Below are 13,668 nucleotides of genomic sequence, written 5' to 3' on the forward strand. Positions count from 1 at the left end.
GGAGGACTTTATTGTGTGGCTAAAGGCAGGCAGCAGTTATCCAACAATCATTCAAAGCCATACCCGTATATGGTGTTGGTTAAACCATTAAAAGAACATTTAGTTGCTCATTTGATGGTAAGTTCAACTTTGAGTGATACAATTCTGGAGTGCGTCACTAAAATTAGAAAGTGTTAATGAGAAAACGTTGCTTCAACACTTTTTTCCCTAAACTTAAAAATGTTCTGTGAGGCAGATACTGCTTTCTTTCCTGAAGGCTTGAGTTGGCCACTGGTTGGATGAAAAAGAAGGGAAGAAAAAAATAACTTTTCCATCCAGCCCCTGGATATGCATGTGGAAGTTTTAATGGGAGTCAGATGTGCTCCTAATCAAAGGAATATGGCGGGAAATGTTAGTGAACCCAGGCAGGGAGAAATAGGTCTACAGGAACTGTGATAAGACTCAAACGACAGTGACAAATTACACTCCTTGACTTCAGAGCCAACGAGCAAATTCACAGTAGGTCTAGAGTTGTTTTTACCTCTGCTGGGAACTTGGTCATATGATGATGCTAAATGCCATTTTATGAGGTTCTGTACATTATGGGACTTGAGACAAAATAGCTTGTAAAACAGGAACAGGCTGTAGATCTTTTTTAGTGGCTACAATATTATAGTTCTTACATATTGTTATTATATTAACAATGCTAATTCATTTTCCTTATATCACTTGGTATTTAAAGCAACTATAGCACATATTTTCACATCAACAATGGAGCAAAAGACTATGTGTAATGTAAGGGGGTCATTTGTAGTGACGAAGCAACAGAGAATTATCACCTGACTCTTCCCCCCCAACTCTACAGAACATTTTAACGTCTTTCCGCTCATTGTTTCTGTTTTACGGCCCACAACTGTCATTTTTGTTCACTCTTATCAGTGCTGGTATTGGCTGCAGCTGACAGCTGTTTCATCGGAAAAGCTCTAAAAACCAATAGCACGTTACCCGACCAGCACCAAATTGCAGACAGACAAAGTTAGCCACTAGCTGGTATAATATAGCAGAGCATTTAGCAGCTTAAGAGACAGATATTTCTCTCAAGAGTTGGTGGAGGGTGTAAAACAAGAGCTAAACGGAGAGTGAACATTGGACTTACATTCGTCAGATGGCCAAATATGTAGATCCAAATGAATGCTAATGTTGCTCAATGTCTGCTTTATATTTCAATTGGCAATTGCTTGCTAACAAGTTAGCCACATCAACTTAAATGTTGATATGTCAGTGTTGTATTTATAATTTGTTTCTGCTTCCCCCGAGTAGCCAAACATTGTTTTATTGCAAGTTCTTCTGCCTCTTCAAATAAACTCTAACAAAATAATTAATTTGCATGACAAGTAAAACTAATAGATACAAATGACCTTGAGTTGAGTTTTGACTGACATTAACCAGCAGCATTCATAGCTTCTCTTTAGCATTCTTCATCACCTCCAAGTGTGTGTTATATTTTCAGTATAATGATTTTCTCTCCACAAAAGAAACAGTTACTGTTGCTCAGCGTATTTTTTGCGCTGATGTTGCACACGTAGTTAACACTCTGGTAATACCACAGCTTTCTCTATCCTGTGACAATGGCATACCGCCTATCTAATCACCCACTGCACCCGACCTCGCTCTGTCTTCCTCTCTCCCCCTCTGTTTTCCAATCATGCATCCCGCTTATTATATATTTCAGTGCCTGAGCATGCCCAGAGCACACTGACCACCAGTCAGGCGACGGCATGAAAATGGATGTGATGATGTCATGTGCTGATACACGTTCACAGGAGAGGAACAAACTCGGCTATTCGTCTTTGTCAAACCACAAGCTCCTTTCCTCTGGCCTGTAGACTAAACACACTCGCACGCAGACAGGCACGCACTGTGTGTGCGCGCATGCTCACACAATCAAAGGCCGCCACATACACAGACATAAAAAGCACACTATAAGACTTATGCAACAACAGACTGACAGGCACGCACTAACTAACGTGCCAAACATCCACTTGAATGTACTGTATATCTAATTTGTCACTCATCTGCTTGTCCATGATGTCCCTCTCTTGTGTGGTGACTTTAACTGTTTCTGAAGCTTTATTTGCATTCATCGGACTCTCACAGACAGACGAACCGCAGCGCTGTGACGGCTGTGCCTCAAACTCCCATAAAATAACCTTAGGTCATGCACAAAGAGCTCATGGGAAAGTAGCACTGAGTTTTCAGCCCCCGTCTTACCGCTCAGGCATTGGCTCGATTATAAAAGGACATTTCATTGCACTCCATTTTCGGGACCAAACTGGCTTGCTTCATAAAGAATGGTGTTTTTAAGAGTACTACTAAAGTGGGTGGAGTAGGAAAAAACAAAATAGAGAATGAAGTAAAAGACAGCAAATGTCGCAAAAAAATAGAGTCAATGTTGGAAGCCTGTCGAAGCATGTTTTGTCTATTTACAACACACTCATTGCTGCTGTCTGGAATGCCTGCATTTGACTGGAAGTGCAATAATCAGAATCAGAACCATTTATTGCCAAGAAAGTTTTCACCTTTGTGTATTTGTCATGGTGGAAGGTGCATAACATTAAACAATAACAAACAAGCAATAACATCAAACAATCAACAACAATCAAGACAGTGCTAGAAATAGAACATATTCAAATTTACAATAGAATATAAAAGAATATAAAATAAAGAGCACAACAAACAGATAACAGGACTGTAAACAAGTGAAATGTAAGTGAAATGTTTAAAGTGTCGAGTGTGTATAAATAAAGAAACAGGGATGAACAGGGGAGTGTCTGGAAGAAAATTGTCCTGGGGATGACAGGGTCAGTGGGGTTCCCGGGCTTTGTCGATGAGCCCGACTGACGATGGGAAGAAACTGTACATGTGGCGTGAGGTCTTGGTCCTAATGGACCTCAGCCTCCTGCCAGATGGTAGGGACACAAACAGTTTATGTCCAGGGTGAGAGGAGTCGGCTACAATCTTTCTTGCTCGCTTCAGGGTCCTGGAAGCAAACAAGTCCTGGAGGGACGGCAGATTGCAGCCAATCACCCTCTCAGCAGAGCGAATGATGCGCTGCAGTCTGCCCGTGTCCTTGGCTGTGGCTGCAGCGTACCAGAAGGTGATGGAGGAGCAGAGGATGGACTCAATGATGGCAGTGTAGAAGTGCACCATCATTGTCTTTGGCAGGTTGAATTTCTTCAGCTGCCTCAGGAAGTACATCCTCTGCTGAGCCTTCTTGGTGATGGAGCTGATGTTCAGCTCCCACTTGAGGTCCTGAGTTATGGTGGAGCCCAGTAAGCGGAAGGACTCCACAGCGTCGACGGGGGAGTCGCACAGGGTGATGGGGGCAGATGGGGCTACGTTCTTCCTGAAATCCACAACCATCTCCACTGTCTTTTGAGCGTTGAGCTCTAGGTTGTTCAGACTGCTCCAGGTCACCAGATGGTCAGTCTCCCACATGTAGGCAGACTCATCCCCATCAGAGATGAGTCCAATGAGGGTGGTGTCATCTGCAAACTTCAGGAGCTTGACGAACTGGTGACTGGTGCAGCTGTTTGTATACAGGGAGAAGAGAAGAGGGGAAAGAACGCAGCCTTGGGGGGAACCGTTGCTGATGGTCCGGGAGGCCGAGACGTGCTTTCCCAGCTTCACGTGCTGCTTCCTGTCAGACAGGAAGTCTGTGATCCGCTTGCAGGTGGAGTCGGGCACGTGCAGCTGAGAGAGCTTGTCATGCAGCAGAGACGGGATGATGGTGTTGAAGGCAGAGCGGAAGTCCACAAACAGGATCCTGGCGTAGGCTCCTGGGGAGTCCAGATGCTGGAGGATGAAGTGAAGGGCCATGTTGACTGCGTCGTCTACAGACCTGTTGGCTCTGTAGGCGAACTGCAGGGGGGTCCAGGAGTGGGTCAGTGAGGGTTTTCAGGTGGGAAAGGACCAGGCGTTCAAAAGACCATGACCACAGAGGTCAGGGTGACGGGCCTGTAGTCCTAAAGTCAAGAGAGCTGCAGGTTGTGGTAGCCACAAAAGAAAAGTTTTTGGTACTCAGTGCCAGTGAGACAAAGCCTTAAAAACATGCTTATGTGGGTTGCCTAAAAAAAGAGCCTCTGATGTCTGTTTTTATTTAGCACTGCACGGAAGGGCCACAGCGGTGTCTTCATCCAGGTGGGTGGCTGAGGGGTTTTCTTGAGGCGTAGATAGTTTTTCCATTAAAATTGGATCTGGTGAAAAAACATGTTTTCTTAATTGGCCATTGTAAAGAGTGAAGACAGTTTTTCTCCCCAAACCCATATGCTGAGCAGATGGGATTAAACCTAACTGGCATTCACAGGCAGTTATGTATAAACAACTTGGATGGCCGGAGGTGTAACCTCCTCTTTACAATAACAAATTAGTTATTTTTAAATTGAAAAGGACACTTCCACTGCACGCTGTGTGAATAATTCGGCTATTGATTCCACATTGTCCTGCATTGCTTAGTGCCTGTCAGGGGTCAGGTGCAGGAGCAGACATGATGGAGGATCTGGTATTTATGGGAGGAGACGATGATTTCAGAGCTGCTGCCTATTCTCCAGACATCCGGTTGAGGCGATGTCTTATGTCGGGTAAGGTTCAGCAGGCTGAATACACCTGAGGCTGATTTAACAGGTCTGGGAAAGGTGTCTGTGTTTGTGTGTGTGTGTGTGTGTGCACGCTCACGTGCATTCACACACACACACACACACACACACACACACACACACACACACACATACATACAGAGTGTAGAGTGAAGCTCCAGTCATCTGAATCACCTGGCCAGTGTCTGAGCTCACAAGGGCATAGTCAAAAGTGGTGTACCAAGTTCAAAGAGTTAATGTTCCTCCACTCCTACGCTGTATTCTCATCGTCTGAATCACCCTTCCGTGGTATTAAGGAATGTTTTCAGTCCTGTCTGGTATTTATCTTCCCAAAGGAGCAATTTTAGGAGTTCACAGTCACAGTTGATGGAGAAGAACCGAGGAAGAGCTTCAGTGGCTTCTTTACTCTTTCTATGTTTGTACAGATGAAATATGAAGACTATGCTGTTGCTACATCCATCCCACTCCTGTGGCAGAAAGTATAAAGTTTGTCAGGTGTTTAGACGAAGGGCCACGGTCTATCCTAAATCAAAGGAAAACTGCAGATTATTACAACTTCTGTTTTCTTTTGTAGCGCCTGCCATAGGTTATATAAATTATGATAATCAGTTAGATCTTAGGACTGAAATAGATCCAACTGAGCAACAAGCATGAGCGGCCAGACAATCTTACAGCTTCTAAACAAACCTCCAGGTTAGTCAAACTTATTTGGATGAGAAAACAACCGTAAACTAGAGACCATCATCTGCCTTCATTTGATCTCAACTACGCACCTGTATAGTTTTCGTGAGTGCATCTTGCACGGTTGTGACGCGTTGACAAAATCTGTTCACAGACAGACAGACTTATAAGCACCTAGCAAAGTACTCAAAACCTCTTCTGTGGTAGTTCCTGCTACAGTAGGAATCTCCAGGACCATATCTTGCCATAATGACTCAAACACAGACTCACAATGTGAAAACACCTTATCGCTGTCGTGGCTGTTAATGATACACATTTTACCCAAACTGTCCATTGTAAATATTGTGATAATGTTGTTTATAGACCTACTCCTAAGTCAACTTTGACCCACAGTGTGGGAATAATTAGGGATTATTAGTGACATTATGAGTGCTCTTACAGTTTAGTTGCTACTGCTCTGATTGTCTGACTGGTAGTATTTGTTGCCCCATTGGACCGATCTTTTTTAGCAATGTTTCCAGGTTCTGAGATCGCAGCAATTATTTTGGTGAGTACAATGTTATTGCATTCACTAAAACGGATGGTTGGAGCAACATAAAAATCAAAGTTGTAGTTTTCATTACAGTGTGTACTGACTTTACAATGTCAGACTCGGTTCAAATTTAGTCAAAGCTGTATCTTGCATGCCTTAAATCTTTTAACACAGAAATAATAGAGAACAATGCTACCAGTCCAGCACATACGGTAATACATGCTTCGGTTTGCTTTGGTTCCATAGTGATTAACAGAGACGAAGATTGAATGCTGTTGAATAGACACAGACAATATATTGTGAACACGGTACTGAAACAGAATTGTCTTTTGCCCATGAAATTTCCCAAAAGTCCAAACCTCTTCAATAATATACTAGTGCAGAGAGATGTAGATAATGAACAGTATCTTTGACAATTACACTATCATTAGTGTTTACATGACCACTGAGCTGCGACTGGCATTGACAGGAGTTCGGTGAGGACACTGAACACCACAGAAGCTGAGTCCTCACAGCGTGAGCCGACAGTAATATCCCCTCCCAAAACACTAAGGCATACAAAGCTGATTAGCCAGCTAATACATCTGATTAACCGGATAGAGATTCTGGGATGTAATAATAGACCATGAGCTAACATATACAAGCTGGGCTAATCACCATGATTTCAATGTATCCCCCCTCTGCTGGGGACGTAAAAGTCTGTCCAGCTGCCCAGTGGAACCAGTATACTCTCATTCATCACACAGTGGCTTCTATTTTCTAACTACACATGATCTCGATATTAAAAAAAAGTATTAGAATTGTATTATGTTTGGCTTGTTAAATGTTAATGTTGTAAAAAGAATCAGAATATAACAGAAAATCCCCTCACTTCCTGCATCTCACTTGCTCTTTGCTTAACTTTTATTTTGTCTATTTTGTCCTATTTTTTGCTACTTGTCTCAAACTACAACACATCTGTTTGTGATTATCTTCTTTGAACTGCCTTCTACTACCCACAACGTTAACGTTACCCAAACAGTAACTTCATGGACTACAGACAGAGCTGTGACCTTGACTGCTCTATGCTTATCAGAATCGATGAGGTGCACAGACTGTCAGACATTGTTACTGAAGATTGGATTTTTGGACTGGAGAAGTCCTCTACAAATGGACAGCTATCTCTACCATAACTTTCCCAAGACTCACTGAAACGAAACCAGTGAAGTCATGTGCTGTGAATGGGATTTCTACCTGCTGGGATAATCTGAGTGTTAAATCTAGAGATAAATGCAAGACTGTCCCCCCCACTGAGGGCAACTTTTATGGATTAAGCTCAGCCAAGTTTTACCCTGGACATCTGGCAAACAACCAACGGTGGACATAAGCACAGGCCGCAGTCAACCCCGACATCGTAACTGGAAAACAGCTTGGAATTGTTATTAAATCTCAATGAAACAGAGGTGGAGATGACTGCTGATGAGACATGGTATAATGTAGAGTGCCTGTTGACCAGTTAAAGCAAAAGTTACATGAGTGGAAGCCCAGTTTTTCTGAGTGGACAACAGTCAACAAAGAGATCAACCGGTTCAGCACGCTCTTAAGACTCAACACATGGCTCAGCAAAACCTACATTGATATTTTCTATCTGTTCTGGGGACGCAGGCGTCTCTTCAGGGCATATGGCCTCCACCAAGCAGATCTGGAGTCAAACTACTGATCGACCATTTTTGGTTCAGTCATGTCTAAGATGATGCACCCTGACGACAGCAGCCTTGGTGCCACAAAGACAAAGCACCACAGCCTCAATGTCAGCATGTTGACAACCAGCTCAAGGATCACTCTCTTAATTCCTCCTCCCTTTACTTTCCCCTGCCTCGACTATAATCTGCATTGACTACGCCCAGGACAACAGCACTAAATAACTGTGTTGTATTCTAAATAAGTATAGACTAAGCTCACACACAATAAGGATGCATTGATTATTGGCATCAGATCTTCTAATAATCAACCCTTCTCTACTCTCAGCTATTCCCCTGAAGAGTGCCATTATTAAGTCACTCTTAAAAAAGAACAACCTAGACACCTCACAAATGAACAATTAGAGTCCTAAATCAAACCTCATATTTTTAATAAAGATCATTCTCCCTCAGCAGCTAAAAACCCTCTTGGCCCTAAACAATTGTTGCTGGACCACAGCACTGAGACTGCTGTTGATAAGATCTTGAATGACGTCTTGGTATTTTTGGATATCAAAGCTGCATTCGATATGGTCGACCGCAACATATTACAGACTGGAAAACTGGGCTTTCTGGCACTGTGCTAAACTGGTTTGAATCCTATTTGAAGGATTCTCTGCTCTCTTCTGTTCCACTACTGCATTTTTTCCACTAGCTGAGTTTCTGGAAAGCAACAAAATATCTTACCATAATTATGCAGACAACAGTTTTAGCAGTTTGGTTGAATTTAGCATAATCTTGCCCTGCTGTTAGTTAGGGGTTGCCTTTTTTTGACAACTGATGACCCAGATGTGAAATGCTGCTCTTTGGAGCAGGTGCCTAGGAATTACACATTGCACCTTTAACGCCTTTCTGTCTTATGTAAAGTACTTTGAATTGCCTTGTTGTTGCAAGGTGCTATTCAGATAAACTCCCCTTGCCTTCAGTAAATTAATTGGAACTGTACTTGGTCATAACGGGCTACCACCACTGACAAACCACCGTGAAGAACATTATTCTCATCCTGAACCACTGTAATAGAAGGAGGGTGCGACCACCTATCCTTACTCCATCCAAACACACATACCTTCACACACACACACATACACACACACACACACACACACACACACACACTCCAAACCCAAAAGTAATGGCCAAAAATCTGTCGGTGTGGCTGCCCACCACTTCCAGAATGAGCTCCAGTATTTCTTTACTTTGTAGGAATCACATGAACCCTTTTTAAAAAATGAATCTTCACACAAATTTGATCTGTGATCAAATTGCCTGTAACCTTTACAGAGGAAATTTTTTCCTAAAATTGTCTGGGCTTTGAATTGAGGATTTTTGCATTTCTTTTACTGATACAAATCACCATTGAATAAGTCATGGTGGTGAAACAGACCAATCCCTAGAAGCCATACAAAGAGTTACCAAGCTCCCATTGCTAGTGGGTAAATTCCATGGCACAAGACTGTTTATCCTAAATACATGTCTGTATGTACAACTTGTCGTGCATTTAAAACATCATGTAACATCTTATTTAGGTGGTCTTATAAACAGGTGAGTGGGTTGCTGCAACGCCTCTTGTCAAGGCTTGCACCATTCACACCTTCCTGTTGAGCAGAGCTAACTAAGATGTTTTTATTACTCATTCTTCACAAAGAAAGTGAGAAGCTCCTAAGAGTGAGGTGGGAGATGATGCCCCTCATTGTCAGGTCTTGAGTTTGATTTTTCCAGGGTGCAGAGGCGGCTGTTTCTGTTGCTGTTAGTCCCATCTGTCAGGCGGCTGGTGCACAGCTCAGAGGGGTCCTCTTTAGAAACTGCTTGTCTCCTGTGGTCTCTCGAGCCTGTCCAAAGAGGATACATAACCATCTCCAGCCTCTGATGAAGCAGCTTCACCGTGACCCGTCCATCGGTCTCCATGGACTCTTTTAGCACTTTCTCCTTAATGGAAAAGTCATGTCCTTGCCAGTATCTGCACTGAGCTCAAAGTAATGGGATCCACTGCTGGCCAGTGAAAGACCATTAAACTCATGGAGTGACAGTGATGAGCAGAGCACACGGCGGAGACTCTGCTTAAATGTGAACAGCAGGAACACCTATTACAGCCTGACTCACCTTCTGGCAAACCTTGAGGCATTACCTGGCAACTGAAATGACACTGAGCTTCAGCTTTTGCTCTTTGATGACATTTCTCTCTGAATAAGCCCCGTGAACGGATTTTGCATCGTGAATGAAATCATTCAAGAGACTATGGCTCACCATAAACCGTCTAACAACATCATTTGACATGAATATTTTTGCAGCTGCGTTATTTGTGCATTAACTCAGCAAATCTTGTTACAGTAAGTTATTCCCAGATGGGAGATTGACATTTTTTCCAGTGGCTTATTTTTACTGAGAAACTGTAACAAGGCAAAGAAAACTGAACATACAGAGACTCTAGTGTCTTGAGAATAAATATGAGCCCACAGAATGGAAAAAAATGATTCACGCTAGTCTCTTAATTTAGTGAGTAAAAAAAAACGAGAGCCCAGATGGTATGAAGGAGGTATGAAGGTATGAAGTGAATTACTTCCAGACACAATGCAAACAGAGGAGGGTACAAGGTACTGTAACGGCACAAATACACCCTGAGTGACTTCTGATGAGGATTAATATTATTACAACTCACCATGTCTGGAATGACTGAAATTAATTGTGGCGACGACATGAGCAGCGCCATCCCACCGAGCACTGACCCATAATCTCCATCGAAAGTCTTAATTGTTGAAATCAGGTCAGGCCAAGGCAGAGCAGAAAGTTTAGCTCTCTGGTTTTTAATTAGATCTGCAGCAACATGAAACATTGTGGCAGTGGGATGCTAGCAGCCCTCTACTGATGTCACAACGTCAGCCCTGTGATTTCACAAGCTGTTCGTCAATTCATTCCTAAATTTGAGTGTGAAGTCCTTCCTAAATTCTTAGTAACTACTGTAGAAACTAATGACTTACTAAACCGGGTTACACCAGTCAAACTTAAGGAACATCTTAGCTAGTTAAGATTTTAGTAATGCGGAAATCGGTAGTTAGTAAACAACTGTAGCACTGTCAAATCAGAAGCAACCAACTATGTAAACAGGAAGTCAGTGCAGCATCACAAACTGTAGCATCAATTCCAAAAATATATTGAAACAATATGTATCTATCTATCTATCTATCTATCTATCTATCTATCTATCTATCTATCTATCTATCTATCTATCTATCCATAACCTGATTACATATGCATACATGGAGATGCATGTGTCTTTGAGTTAGTAGTATTCACGCAGTTTAGTATAAGTGGGAAATATCTGATTATGTTAACTGACGATACTTAACATTAATTTAGTGTGACATTGTTAGAAAAAAGCTATGCTACTTTACATATTTTATGTTATTTTTGGGGGAAAATACTTAACGCCATTACTTTTTATCTAGTGTCATGTCAGCGATGTCATATTTAGTAACCTACCTCTTAAAATACAAACAAGTATCACCTTCAGGAGTCCAGAAAGCTACTTCACAGTAACAGCAATTTCTAGGTGTAAAAACTAGCTTGTGTTTTGTGTTCCTTTCCACTTAAAAAATACATTATAGTGAAGAGTTGGAGCTAAAAATAATGAGTATTTCTCTCACTTTCTCTTTCCCTTTGTGTTTTTCACTTTCTTTGATTCTTCCTTCTCTCTCTCACACACACATACACTGGGGCCTCTGATTTCCTGGCATTTCCCAACATAACACATTCACAATGACGGCGGCAGATATTTTGGGCACACGCACTAATGTCATTTGCAGGAGGGAAGACGAATAAATATTTTGTCAGGACCTTGCATTGTGTGTTACACAGAATAAGTCCTTAGCTTGCGTGGCGGTGAACCAGATCAGTGTTTGGCATTTTTGTTTTTGTCTCCCGGTAAATTTTGATTACATTCTGCAGAGCGTTGATCCAAACAAAGAGTGAGCCTCTTGTTAGGAGAATAATTCCTGCCTTGTTCCTATCCCATCTGCAGAGAGGCCCGACTGCTAAGCAGAAAGGCATTTAGATGGAAATAGGCTGAACCAAACAGAATCAGTCGGGGATGTCACATCTATTGATCCATACACTTATGCATATGCTGATTTGATGGATAGAGGGCTGCTATGAAAAGTGCAATTTTGACAATGTGGTGCTTAAATCTGAATGGCTGGAAGGAGGCCGCATAGAGAAAACCTCTCTGCAGCAAAGTGACAAGTTACAGTGTGTGTGTGATGGGGCTTTTTTTTTTTTTTGGCTCCCACCCACTTCCCCTTATTCTTTAACACTTCTCACTGCAATAGAGTGAATAAGGAGTGCATGACATTCCAATGAATTAAGTAATGTCCTGTACAGATAACCTGCATTTGCGAGACCTCTTGCTGTGTAGTGCTGCTCACACCCAAATCACAGATCTGTGATGCCGACCTTTCATATTAATTCAGTTTCACTCAGCAGATACTCATTTAGCTTTTAAAATGTGACATACGTGATCTTTTTGGTGCTACATTGTGCATATGTGGAAACAAGGAATCAAAGGGCCTGTTTACTCTTCCACTAGTAAACTTGGACTAAATCAAACTGACCAAACTTTTTGCAACATCCGGTGTTTGTTTGTTTTGGCTGCCGGAGCCATGTGAACAGTAATGAGGGTGATTTTACACTGATTCAGAACCAGAAATTTATAACATTAAAACATCACAAATCAAAAACAGATGAGCTGGCAGTGATTGTGTCCAGGGCAAGCCCCTGAGATGCATTTGGGGTTATTTCTGATTCCCACATGTCTGAGCAGCATTGTTGCAACTGACATATTAAGAAGGAGGAGATGTTGCCATATAGCTGATTTGATTTTTTTTGTTATGTGTAAATAGCACCGTTGGCTCTGCGTTTCTGTGTTTCAACATTACCCAGACAGACAGACAGCCTGAGCCAGCTGATTGTGGTTTGGGCTCCATCTCTGTCTGTGTATTACTGCAGCGGGGCTCCCACCATATGCTGATGGTGATGTGGGTCTGGCACACACATACAGTTCATAAATGAATGCACACGCACATGTAGACGCACACAAACAACAAAAATACGTCTGGAGAGTCTATAGCAGCTCAGATGCCCTGCCCAGTCTGTGGAAGCAATTTAGACCACTAAACTATGTCGTAGTGATACTTCTGCCATGGAGTATATTTAGTGTATATGTTGGCTTTGGGGAGTTTGCTGGCACTCAAAGCAGAAATAAGCAAAGGTGTAAGACATACTCAGATCTTGTACTTAAAGCTGGGTAATGTATTTGAGAAACATTTTTTATTTTCTATATTTGTTGAAATTCTCTTTACATCCTGACAGCAATCAATAAATCAAATACTGGGGCCGCCACAGGACTGCAATAAGCCTGCCAATCTACCTACCTGCCTGTCTGCACAGTACTCTGCCCATGCACTTATAGCACGTCAGTAGAGTCTTCCAGATGCTGCTAACTAGACAGCTGTGAGTACTAACAGAAGCCATGTTTGTTGTTTACATTCCTTATGATAATTTTGGAGGAGTGGCTTTGGAGGGAGGCCTGTAGGGACGGGCTGTCAGTGTTGAAGACTTTCTCGCTAGATGTAGCAACTTTTAGGGCTAGTGCTGCTAGTTATTTTCAAGAGTTGGCAACACTGGGCTGGATTTTTTGGTTGGATAATTTTTTTTGTTCTTGATTACTCAAAGAGCTTAAAGTAGAAGTAGTAAAAGTCATGCACTCAATGTTTTACATAACAAAAAGTACAATCAAAATATAATGAAAGTACCAAAGGTACTTTGAAAGAATGGCCCATTACATATTATATCATTGGATTGCAATCATTGATGCATTATCACTTTAATTTTGAAGCTGGTGATGGTGGGGCTAATTTTAAACTACTTTAATTGCTGGGTATAGTTTGTTAATTTGCCCTATACATCAACATAATTAATTTGTTGATTCTATTTTGTTTCATTAATCTAAATCTGCCAGGTAACTAGTAACTTAAATATAAATAAACTACATTTATATAAATTAATAAATGTAGTGGAGTAGACATATAAAGTAGCAGAAATTAGAAATACT

Source organism: Cebidichthys violaceus, unplaced genomic scaffold (assembly GCF_023349555.1).
Source record: "Cebidichthys violaceus isolate CVI_PGR_0920_01 unplaced genomic scaffold, fCebVio1.0.p SCAF_2, whole genome shotgun sequence".
Classification (NCBI taxonomy): Eukaryota; Metazoa; Chordata; class Actinopteri; order Perciformes; family Stichaeidae; genus Cebidichthys; species Cebidichthys violaceus.